The following is an 11,327-nucleotide window of genomic DNA, read 5'->3' on the forward strand; positions in this document are numbered from 1 at the left end:
TTCTAAAGCAATCTAGGATTGCTTTAATCTATTCCACAATAACAAAACTATATGCATCCCTGTCTGCAATTATTCGGGCTTGCAGTATAAAGAAAAAAAAGTCTACTGTTATAAAAACTGGTTAAAATATAAATAGTTGATAAAAGGTTTAAAAATCATATGCTTTGGTACAAATGTATTTCATTTACAGTTAAGAGTCCAATAATTAAAAGGGTTTCATGATTTAGAGTTATTTTCTGTGCACAATAAATATGTTGGGGTGTAACCTAAGCTTATTTACCCATCTAATGTCAGTTATCTCAATATTGTATTGTCATTGGTTGTTGTGCTGACGAGCCAGTCAATGTCATTCTTTTCTGCTATGGGGGCGGGACGAGTGGTAAGTTTGTGTGAATCTGTGGGAGCGGACACAGAAGCTAAGTCCGAAGAGAGAGATGTCGTAAGGCAAACGTGGTGTGGATTTTGCATCTAAGTGTATCATTGAGGTCGACTACCCGTGGTCCTGATATTACTTATTTGTGATCTGCAAGAGGTAAATGAGACTGTGTGCCTTGACATTTGTACTGTAACTATTCGTTATAGTGGTAAAATGGCGTGATATGTGATGCTAACTAGCGGCTTGCTAATTAGCGCAGCTTACCGCATTATGTGGTGTGATGCCATGCTGTATGTTTAGCTCTGTGATTTTCAGTCAAAGCATGCTAATGCTAAATCGTTATGTGATAGCATTTGGTATTGTAGCTCAAGTGTTTTAATATGTTTAGAAGCCGATGGACGCTCTGAAAGGAGAGGGAGAGAGAGGTTTCTGCCCGGATGGACCCTGCTGTTTTCTTACCCCTGACTGTCTACACTACTGGTGAACTAACTGCCCGTTTCTGATTGCCCCACTAACAAACTCATTGTAGTGTTGATGCATGTGTGTTCTAAGGTGCAACTAGAAAAATTTGCATTTCCTGCGAAAATGCTGTGTGGATGCCTTTACGCTGAGGATGTCTGCTGAAAAAAGCTGAAAAAGTTGAAAAAAAAAAACAAAAAAAATATTGCCCGAGTGGGATTCGAACCTGGCCCTTCTGGTACTCAAGGGAGGTTCTCATCTCACTGCGCCACAGTCATTCTCTCAAAGAAGAGGTGGAGAGACTGACAATTGTGCTGAAATGAGCAGAAGAGGCTTAGAATTGTGCTGATAAGAGGTGGAAAGGCTGAAAATGTTTCAGAAGAGGTGAATAAGCAGAATTTGGGCAGAAAAGAGGTGAAAACTCTGAATATTTTGCTGAAAAGAGTTCAATCAGTAAAATTTCTTCTGAAAAGAGTTCAATCAGCAGAATTTTGCTGAAAAATGTTTTTTTCTGAAAACAGCAGAAAAAACTGAAAATTTTGCTGAAAAGAGTTGAATGAGCAGAATTCTGCTGAAAAGAGTTCAATGAGCAGAATTCTGCTTTGAATCATCTTTAGATTCATCTTGTGTGGGTCTGCTATCATGTGTCCCATCCTCTTCAGATGCTGCCACCATCTGTTTTCAGAGAAGACAACAATATGTTTGGTCATTTTTGATGGATTGATTGTGGAAGCACTGAAACTGAGGATGAATTTCACATCTCTTTGTGGCACAGGACACCCAGTTTTGTTTTTCATGGCTACCTTAGGAATCCTTTTACGTTCTTGTTCTTCCTCCTCTTCTGAATAGCCTTCAGATTCATCCTGTGTGGGTTTCCAGTCATCTGTCCCATCATCTTCAGATGAGCTCACAGACTGTTATTAGAACAGAAAAATATATATTTTACTCATTTTTCATGGATGTGTGGAAACAAAACACTTACATCTTTAACTGCAGGAGAAGAAACTCTGCTGGATTTTTCCTGCCCACCTTAGGAACCCATTCCCTCGCTTCATCCTCCTCCTCCTCTTCTGGATTGTCTTCTTGTGTGAGTTTCCCCACATCTGTCCTATCATTTTTGTAAAAGACCACCATCTGATTTTAGAAAAGTAAAAGTAAAAAGGTAAAAGATTAGTAATCAGTGAAAACACTAAAAACAAGCACAAGAACATACATTACATACTTTTCTCTTGCGCAACTGGTATGTCACTTTTTGTAGATGCTCCACCCCCTTTTTCAAATCCTGTTTAGTTTCTCTTATTGTGGCTCCGGCACTACAGGCAACCTCACCCTGACCTGGGCTCACCATCTGTTTATGGTACAAATTAAATATGTTTTGTTCATGATGGAGTAAATGATTATATATGAAAGAAGTGCAACCAATCAAAACTCTTACCAAGGGAATCAGGGCACACATACCTTGTTACTGCTACACTGGAAGAGCGTTCTGTCTAAAAGCTCCTCTGTTCCTGATGACTGCTGCTCTTCCTTGTCAGATCCTTCACTGTCCTCGTCCTGCACAGATCCTCTGTCCTCTCTCCTTTTCCTTTTATTTGCTGCATATGTTGCAATTGCATTGGTGGTCAGTGCTCGGCTCTGGAGTGTGTCCTCTGCAGGGTCCTCAGCTGTGCAAAGCAATATTACTAAATATGAATAAATGTAAGTGTATAGATAAATATATGACTTCACTTTAGCTTATTTAAATAACCTTGATAAAATCTTTTGGCTGTGATGGCATCATGGCACATAAATGTTGCCACTCTGTCGTAAGATTTACGTCCCAACTGTCGCTTGGCCTGAAAGAATAATGTTTTAAAAAGAAACCACATGAATAAAACCCATGACACTTTAACCTACTTCATTGTGTGTCAAAAAATAAAAATGAAAAGTTTTCTCACATACAGCGGGGAAAATAAGTATTTGACACATCAGCATTTTTATCAGTAAGGGGATTTCCAAGTGGACTATTGACACAACATTTCCACCAGATGTTGCCATCAAGCCAAATATTGAAGTCATACAATCAAATCAGAACATATAAGTATACAAGTTAAACCATAATAAATAAAGTGAAATGACACAGGGAATAAGTATTGAACACACTTTATTCAATACTTTGTAGAAAAGCCTTTGTTGGTGATTACAGCTTCTAGACGCCTCTTGTATGGATAGACCAGTCGTCTGCATTGCTCAGGAGTGATTCTGGCCCATTCTTCCACACAAACGGTCTTTAAATCTTGAAGGTTCCTTGGGCCTCTTTTATGAACTTTAATCTTCAGTTCTCTCCATAGATTTTCTATGGGATTTAGGTCAGGTGATTGACTGGGCCATTCAAGCAACTTGATTTTCTTTCTTTGAAACCACTTCATTGTTTCCTTGGCCTTGTGTTTGGGATCATTGTCTTGCTGAAATGTCCACCCTCTTTTCATTTTTAGCTTCCTGGTAGATGGCAGCAGATTTTTATCCAGAATGTCCCGGTACATCTCTCCATTCATCCTGCCTTCAATAATATGAAGTCTGCCAGTACCCCTTGCTGAAAAGCAGCCCCAAACCATGATGCTTCCACCCCCAAACTTGACTGTTGGTATGGTGTTCTTGGGGTGGTGAGCAGTGCCATTTCTTCTCCAAACATGGTGTGTAGAATGACTGCCAAAAAGTTCAATTTTGCTTTCATCTGACCATACTATAGTCGTCCAATAATCCACAGGCTTCTCCAAATGCTGTTGCGCAAATTTTAACCGAGCCTTGACATGCTTTTTGTTCAGCAATGGAGTCTTGCGTGGTGAGCGTGCATGGATGCCATGGCGGTTCAGTGCATTGCTTATAGTTTTCTTTGAAACAACAGTACCTGCTGATGCAAGGTCTTCCTGAAGTTCTGTCCGAGTGGTTCTTGGCTCTTGGAGAACCCTCCTGATTATTCTTTGGACTCCTCGGACAGGGATCTTGCGTGGAGCACCTGATCGTGGCAGGTTTATGGTGAACTGATGCACTTTCCATTTCCGGATAATGGCCCCCACAGTGCTCACAGGAACATTCAGCATTCTGGAAATGCACCTATAACCATTCCCATCAAAATGCTTTTCAACGATAAGATTACGAAGATCTTGAGAGAGTTCTTTGCTTTTACCCATCATGAAGTCTTTCCTGTGTGCCTTCTGGGTAATGAGGAGCCTTTATAGGCCATCAATTAGGACTAAAGCAGCTGATATCAATTAGTACTGATAGGGGACAGGATTTCTCTATCAATACTGACAGATTTCAGGTGATCTCCTGGCTTTCTATGTCATTTTGCCCCTTGTTATCTCCATGTATTCAATACTTATTCCCTGTGTCATTTCACTTTATTTATTGTGGTTTAACTTGTATACTTATATGTTCTGATTTGTTTGTATGACGTCAATATTTGGCTTGATGGCAACATCTGGTGGAAATGTTGTGTCAATGGTCCACTTGGAAATCCCCTTACTGATAAAAATGCTGATGTGTCAAATACTTATTTTCCCCGCTGTAAGTGCTACAGGAGGAACGTAGCATGTTGAAGGTGGGGGCAATCCCCAGATTCATCATCTCCCAGGCTGCCTTGAAAAATACCGGTAGTCTATGAAGAACACCTCCACTAGAACTGTGGAAAAAAGTCGGTGCCTCCGAACCGCCTTCAACATACTCTCTGATATGATTGTAACGCTGCAACCAGGTATACTCATTCTTGTACAGGGGGACAGCTGCTTGCCCATGATATCTTTGAGTTTTGTGCTGTTTAACCTAATACATGAAAAGACATGTTTATTCAGCTGAATAAAAAAATGTCTATGTATACTTAGATTTATATCGTTTTAGTACATACACGGATGATGCGGGCACCCTGCTTAGCTTTTTCTGCCATTTCAACCTCCTCAGTAGTCATGTTGATGATCACTCCCTTTCGGTGACCAGTTATGGCAATAATATATCCGCCCAACAGTCCAAAAAACAATTTCAATATTGTTCTGCTCTGGGGTTGCTTCTCGAGGTCATCTGTAAAAACACAAAGAGAACACTACATGTATTAATATGCTATGCTAACACATACACTGCATTTACATGTCCAGTCCCTTGTGCAGATTATAGAGGGATTTTACAAGCACCATGTCTCAAGGACCATGCAAGCACCACAAAGTATCAAACAAATTTTCCAGACCAACCATACAAAAAACCCAGTTTCCAATTACAAAACCCTGTAATGTGTCTTAAGATAGAAGATAGAAAGAGATAAAAGTCTCACGCCCCGTGCCGCCTCTACATATAGATAACAAATGCAAATGTGTTTGAGTAGTAGAAATGGCTGTTATAATGGCTGTGTGTGTGTGTGTGTGTGTGTGTGTGTGTGTGTGTGTGTGCGCGCGCGCGCGCGTCTGTGCGTCCAAAATATAACTCTAAATATTGAATGTAAATCTGTTCCAGATACCATAACTTGTAACTTGTTTTACTGAGGGTTAGTTATGCTCAGTTTCTGGCATGTTGAAAATAAATGAAACAAAGGAAAGAAAATGTGTAAGTTAACCAGTGTAATGAATCTGAGAATACAGGGAGTGCAGAATTATTAGGCAAGTTGTATTTTTGAGGAATAATTTTATTATTGAACAACAAACATGTTCTCAATGAACCCAAAAAACTCATTAATATCAAAGCTGAATGTTTTTGGAAGTAGTTTTTAGTTTGTTTTTAGTTTTAGCTATTTTAGGGGGATATCTGTGTGTGCAGGTGACTATTACTGTGCATAATTATTAGGCAACTTAACAAAAAACAAATATATACCCATTTCAATTATTTATTTTTACCAGTGACACCAATATAACATCTCCACATTCACAAATATACATTTCTGACATTCAAAAACAAAACAAAAACAAATCAGCGACCAACATAGCCACCTTTCTTTGCAAGGACACTCAAAAACCTGCCATCCATGGATTCTGTCAGTGTTTTGATCTGTTCACCATCAACATTGCGTGCAGCAGCAACCACAGCCTCCCAGACACTGTTCAGAGAGGTGTACTGTTTTCCCTCCTTGTAAATCTCACATTTGATGATGGACCACAGGTTCTCAATGGGGTTCAGATCAGGTGAACAAGGTGGCCATGTCATTAGTTTTTCTTCTTTTATACCCTTTCTTGCCAGCCACGCTGTGGAGTACTTGGACGCGTGTGATGGAGCATTGTCCTGCATGAAAATCATGTTTTTCTTGAAGGATGCAGACTTCTTCCTGTACCACTGCTTGAAGAAGGTGTCTTCCAGAAACTGGCAGTAGGACTGGGAGTTGAGCTTGACTCCATCCTCAACCCGAAAAGGCCCCTCAAGCTCATCTTTGATGATACCAGCCCAAACCAGTACTCCACCTCCACCTTGCTGGCGTCTGAGTCGGACTGGAGCTCTCTGCCCTTTACCAATCTAGCCACGGGCCCATCCATCTGGCCCATCAAGACTCACTTTCATTTCATCAGTCCATAAAACCTTAGAAAAACCAGTCTTGAGATATTTCTTGGCCCAGCCTTGACGTTTCAGCTTGTGTGTCTTGTTCAGTGGTGGTCGTCTTTCAGCCTTTCTTACCTTGGCCATGTCTCTGAGTACTGCACACCTTGCGCTTTTGGGCACTCCAGTGATGTTGCAGCTCTGAAATATGGCCAAACTGGTGGCAAGTGGCATCTTGGCAGCTGCACGCTTGACTTTTCTCAGTTCATGGGCAGTTATTTTGTGCCTTGGTTTTTCCACACGCTTCTTGCAACCCTGTTGACTATTTTGAATGAAACGCTTGATTGTTCGATGATCACGCTTCAGAAGCTTTGCAATTTTGAGACTGCTGCATCCCTCTGCAAGATATCTCACTATTCTTGACTTTTCTGAGCCTGTCAAGTCCTTCTTTTGATCCATTTTGCCAAAGGAAAGGACGTTGCCTAATAATTATGTACACCTGATATAGGGTGTTGATGTCATTAGACCACACCCCTTCTCATTACAGAGATGCACATCACCTAATATGCTTAATTGGTAGTAGGCTTTCGAGCCTATACAGCTTGGAGTAAGACAACATGCATGAAGAGGATGATGTAGACAAAATACTCATTTGCCTAATGATTCTGCACTCCCTGTAGAATAACAGTGATTCTAATAACAGGCCTCACAGAGTGTCTGACCTTGGTGTGTGTGTTTCTGTGTGTTGTGTATAATGTGACACAGTGGAGCTAATAATCTCAAAGAATATCTGACAAACAAAATGTATGTTTTCATTAAATCATAAAATAACTAGAGAAATAAATGGTAATTAACTGAGTTTTAAAGCATTCGAATTGGAAAGGGATTAAGTTACAATGGATGTTCTTGTGAAAATGTCCTAAAGACAAATCTAACTGAAGTAGAATCACATAAACTGAATGAAACATGAAGTGATTGAATATGAATTCTCTATGTTAAGAATAACAATGAAAATGTAATGAAGCATTCACAATTTTAAAAGCTACACATTGATAGATAAGGTGTGGGAAGATATGACGTCCAGTAGGAGAAGGGGGGGGGGGGGGGGTGAACAGGTGAGGTGAAGAAGAGATTTTGTGTTTTTCTTTTTTGTCTTCTGCAAGATGAGCAGCCCAAAAGATTGGATCGAAGAGGTTCACAGTTGAAAACCTGTCCAACCTGTGAATTCATTCCTTTTTGTCTGCTCATTGTTGCTGTGTTAGGCGGTTAATTTAGAAGGATTTTGATTTACATCCTTCCTCCAACCTCTCCTCACCAAAGAAAAGAACACACTTAGCATTAGCTTAGAGCATCTTAGTTAGATAAGTAGAGTTTAAGTAATCTGATTATTGTTTTGTGATTATTTTATTTTCCTTATTCTTATTTAATTAAATTTCCTGCAATTAAAGTTTAAATTGTGGACACCTTTTATGAAACAATAAAAGTAAAAGTCTTATTCTTTGTAAGTGCAAATACCTCTTACACTTTATTCTAGCCATAATAATGAAAATTATCTTTACAATCATCCCAGAAATAACAAGATCAAAATGTACAGGGCTCCATCTTAAGGCAGAGCTGCACATATTTCACTGCAATGGTGATGTGTTTTAGCTCTGGCTTCATGTGCATTACATTGACCAAGCTGCACATTATTCTTAAATTTAAACTGGACATTAGACAGAAAAGACATAAGCTCAGTTTCAGTGTGTGGGTCACTGTGATGTAAAGATCTGTAGGGGCTTTGTCTTAACCCAGATCTGAAGTCTGTATAATCCCTCTTAAGTAAAATGAACATTCAGTGTCATTGTGATCATTGCAGTGATCCATACCCAGTGCGGCAGCAATCTTCTGGGGAGCCTCATCAATGAACAAAGCATGTTTTTCTGCTTTGACAAGTCTTTCTAAAAAAAAATGTAAGCACAATACCTTAGACACTTTATTATTAACATCATGTCATTAAAGTAGGTAGAGGTATAGATGTGTATTATATACGTACTAGACTTAGATCTCCGCACATTCAGCTGGTGCACGACTACTTCACGGCCTACTTCCGATAACCATCTTGTGATTGCCTGGACATCATGTCTCTCTGACAACATTTGCACCATTGGGACGTGAGAGTTGTCCCTTCCTGTTAACACACCTTGATACAGGAAGATATTTCCAGACAAACCATTAGGCCTGAGAAGCTTTTTTACAACTGAGCCAGTCGCATCAAAGGCAACTATGGGGTGCTTTTCAATCTTGTACATCAGCATTTGAGTTTGACTCCAGTAGTGACAGAAGAACTTGTCTAATCCAATGTCCCAAATGCTTCCATTGTGAGGGGAACTGTATTTTAATGAGTGGAGAGACAGTATTGGGTTTTTATGAGCAACTTCTAGTTGATTTTGTTCATGTTTGGCTTTGCGCAGAGTTGTCAAATTTGGTAGATGGCTTGGCTCTGGATCACCAAAGTCCATCAGCTTTTCTGTCTCTGATGCTCTCCACACATGGGGCTGCAGTCTGCCTTCACAAAGTTCTTTTTTTACTTGTGCCCTCAGACTTCTGGACACGGCTCTCCTAGAAAAGCCAGTGTGCATGGATTCATCTGTGTTTGCCATTACACACTTCAGCACCATTGGGCAGTGATTTTCAGGTTCCTTTTCACATGTAATGTACAGCTGGCCACTACACTCTTTGCAAAAGCCTCTGATTTAATAAAACAAGATACAGTTCTGGGGTACACCTTGGCTCGTTTAAAAGTAATGGTGCATGTACTTGTAACCTCTTTCCAGATTCCCTGGTTTACAACATGAGTCCATGTACCTGGTTTCAAAATTGTGTATTCCCTTTTCTTGAAAGTATTCTTTTTGTATGTGACTTTATGTGGAATCATATGTATCCACTGTTCAAATGGGAGCTCCACATTGAAAGTCTTGCAGTCTTTGTTTTGAAAAGGAGAGCTGCTTTGTTCAAAATCATTATCATTGTCACTACTGTCTGTGTCAGTCAGTCTCTCTTCATCACTGTAATCCAGAGCAGCCCATACATTGTGTCTGTTTAATTTAACAAAAGTGTAAAGAGCTTTTGGTGTCATCTTTTCACCAAGTTGTTTGCATAGATTTTGCCATATGTCATCACTTGGAGTTGAAACTTTTCCATTTTTTATGACTGCTTCTTTAGAAGCACGAAGGACTTCAAATACTGCAATTTTGTCCACCACTGATTTCTTTGGCATCTGTCAAGCAAAAATTAAAAATGTGATATATTACTGCTATAATTTGATTATAACTTTAATTCTACATCTTTAAGTGGACATAAAATTACTTACTTTTATACACTGTTTTGACATAGTGAATTGAAGTGTTGATGATTGCTGTTGGTCATGGAATCTAGCTTAAAAATGCAAATAAGATAGCTAGCACATGTTTTCTTCAACTCTTGTTTTTTTTCTCTCAGAAGAAGAATGTGTATGATAGCACCCCCTGGTGATCACAAACCAAACACAGGTCGCTATGTTTGGTTTTTTTGGCAGAGTTGTACCAGTTTATCCTTAACAAGATCTAGTTCAAAATTCATTTGATCGGTATAAAAATGAATGTAGTCAATGTTCATAGCTCATCATCAAAATACTTGTAGATAAATCCGTGCACTGTTGAGATAAATCTGTGTCTGTGTCAATCCCACACATGTTTAATAGCCCACTCATTTAATAGCCTTTTGTGACCATGGCTACAGAAGTTTGACTCTTGCAAAAAATATAAATCGGCCCTTTCAGGTAACATTGACAGTTACCTAAGATTTACAGTTCTTCAGGCTGTTTGGAGCCTTTGAGTTCAGATTTGCTGAATCACTGAAGTGCACTCCTGTCCTGTGTATGTTAATTTTATACAACTTGCTCATGACAGCCCACATACAAATGACAGCACTTTTGTTAATATTACCATTTGACTTAAAAGCTACAGTTCACATATTATTAGGTTAATGTTTTAACAACCATTAGCATTTTAGCATAAACCCTGCTGGTAGCACACTAGATGGAGTAAGGTAATGTTAAGAAACATGGTAGTCAGTGATCCACAACCAGCTTATTGGCTCAAAACACCTTATCTAATTATAAACTGATACGCACCTACTGGCATGCCCCTTTAAATTTCTTCATAAATGTTATTTAATGTTATTATTACGGCAGCACGGTGGTTAGCACTGTTGCTGCACAGCAAGAAGGTCCTGAGTTCAATTCCACCATCACGCCAGGGTCTTTCTGTGTGGAGTTTGCAGGTTCTCCCCGTGTTTGCGTGGGTTCTCTCCAAAGACATGCAGCTTGTGGTGATAGGTTAATTGGTTAATCCGAATTGCCCATAGGTGTGAATGTGAGTGCGAATGGTTGTCTGTCCCTGTGTGTTGGCCCTGTGACAGACTGGCAACCTGTCCAGGATGTACCCCGCCTCTTTATCTTTAAAATAATAGCGCCACAAACAAAATTTTTTGCAGCACAAACCAGCACAAACATAGCACAAACCTGTGACATCAACTTTTGTTTGATTTGGGTGATGTGGGGGGCTGGTTGACCTTTTGACGTTTGCATTTTCATTAATATCTTTAAAACAGAGGCAGCACAAACGACAATTTTAGCAGCACAAACCAGCACAAACGTAGCACAAACTTTTGACGCCAGTTTTTTTTTGATTCCATTAATGTGGGGGGCTGGTTGACCTCTGATGACCGCTAGAAATTTTTCTTGAATATCTTTAAAATGAAAACGGCAAAAAATAAACTTTTGCAGCATGCACAAACGTAGCACAAACGTTTGATACCACTTTTGTTGGATTTGAAGAAGGTGGGGGGGCCAACTTCACTCACATGCCGATCATGCAATAACCCAGCCCTCTGTGGTAGATCTCACTGACAATGAACATAATCGGGCCGCTGATGATCTGTTGGTGGAAAACATAAATTAAGAACCATCAAACCACTTTGTAAA

The 11,327-nt window shown here is 39.6% G+C and overlaps 1 long non-coding RNA gene across 1 annotated transcript; it reads right to left on the reverse strand.

Annotated features, from left to right (window-relative positions):
* Window positions 1-1,136: 1,136 nt before the first annotated feature.
* On the reverse strand, window positions 1,137-2,494 carry LOC146706840 (uncharacterized). Its single transcript, XR_014920684.1, has 3 exons — window positions 2,294-2,494; window positions 2,058-2,183; window positions 1,137-1,969 (listed from the first exon to the last, which is right to left on the reverse strand). It is a non-coding gene; the product is annotated as an uncharacterized LOC146706840 (long non-coding RNA).
* Window positions 2,495-11,327: the final 8,833 nt, after the last annotated feature.

Source organism: Copadichromis virginalis, linkage group LG6 (genome assembly GCF_057382275.1).
Source record: "Copadichromis virginalis isolate Kocher_CV1m ecotype Utaka linkage group LG6, C_Virginalis_male_GT1.1, whole genome shotgun sequence".
Taxonomy (NCBI): Eukaryota; Metazoa; Chordata; class Actinopteri; order Cichliformes; family Cichlidae; genus Copadichromis; species Copadichromis virginalis.